This window comes from Neophocaena asiaeorientalis, unplaced genomic scaffold, assembly GCF_003031525.2.
Source record: "Neophocaena asiaeorientalis asiaeorientalis breed wild unplaced genomic scaffold, Neophocaena_asiaeorientalis_V1.1 scaffold54, whole genome shotgun sequence".
Lineage (NCBI taxonomy): Eukaryota > Metazoa > Chordata > Mammalia > Artiodactyla > Phocoenidae > Neophocaena > Neophocaena asiaeorientalis.
The window spans coordinates 2,701,174-2,702,065 of NW_020174938.1; positions in this window are offsets into that span (position 1 = coordinate 2,701,174).

Genomic DNA, 892 nt, shown 5'->3' on the forward strand with positions numbered 1-892 from the left:
AATCCACTTTCCCCAGAGCCAACCCCCCATGCTCTCACCCTCCTCCCTGCCTGGAATGCTCACCGACACTTCCCCCACGCTGACAATCACCTGGGTAACTCCTACTTATCCTTTGAGATTCAGCTCAGGGCTTGTCTCAAGGAGAGCTTGCCAGCCCCTGGCCTGGGTTGCTCCCATCCTCCCCCTCCCCTACCATTGCTTCTGGAACTTGCCTTTGCCCTGCGTTTACCGCCCCTGAGTTTACTCAGCAGTGTCCTCACAAGCTGTGAGCTTCCTGAAGTGTTGCTTTTCCTTTCCGAGACGCCAGAGTCTAGCGTGGGGTCTGGTACACGGAAGGTGCTGAATAAATGTTGAGTAAATGGATGAATAACTAAACAAAGTGACCTGTGTCTAATGCATTCCTGTCATCTGCATAATCTCCAACTCCAGCCCCATCCAGCCCAGAGCCTGGCACCCAGTAGGTGCTCAGTAAAGGTTGTCAGTATTCTATTTTCTTAATGAATCTGACTTAAGGCAACGTCTGGGAGTAGTTTGAGGTATGATGGGGGAAGGGGGAGGGCCTGGATGCGGGAAATTTAGCCAAAAGGGAAGCCCGAGGCGCACCGCAGTGGGGGAAGGGGCAATGGGGGCTTATGGAAAGGTAGGAAGGAATTGAGTAAGCCCCTAACCCACTGCCCTTCCGCGCCCCGAGGTCAACAGGAGTGCGCCCCGGCGAGCCCGCCTCCAGCCTCGCAAGCGCTGGACGTTTCCCAGTCACCCGGGTGGCGAGACCCCGCGGCTCGCGCGCTCGGCGCTCGGCGCTGGGAGGCGTGTGTGTCGCTTTAAAAGCTCCCTCCCGGCGCGCGGGGCCGGCCCCTTCCCTGACAGCGCCGAGGAGAGAGGATCCAAGCAA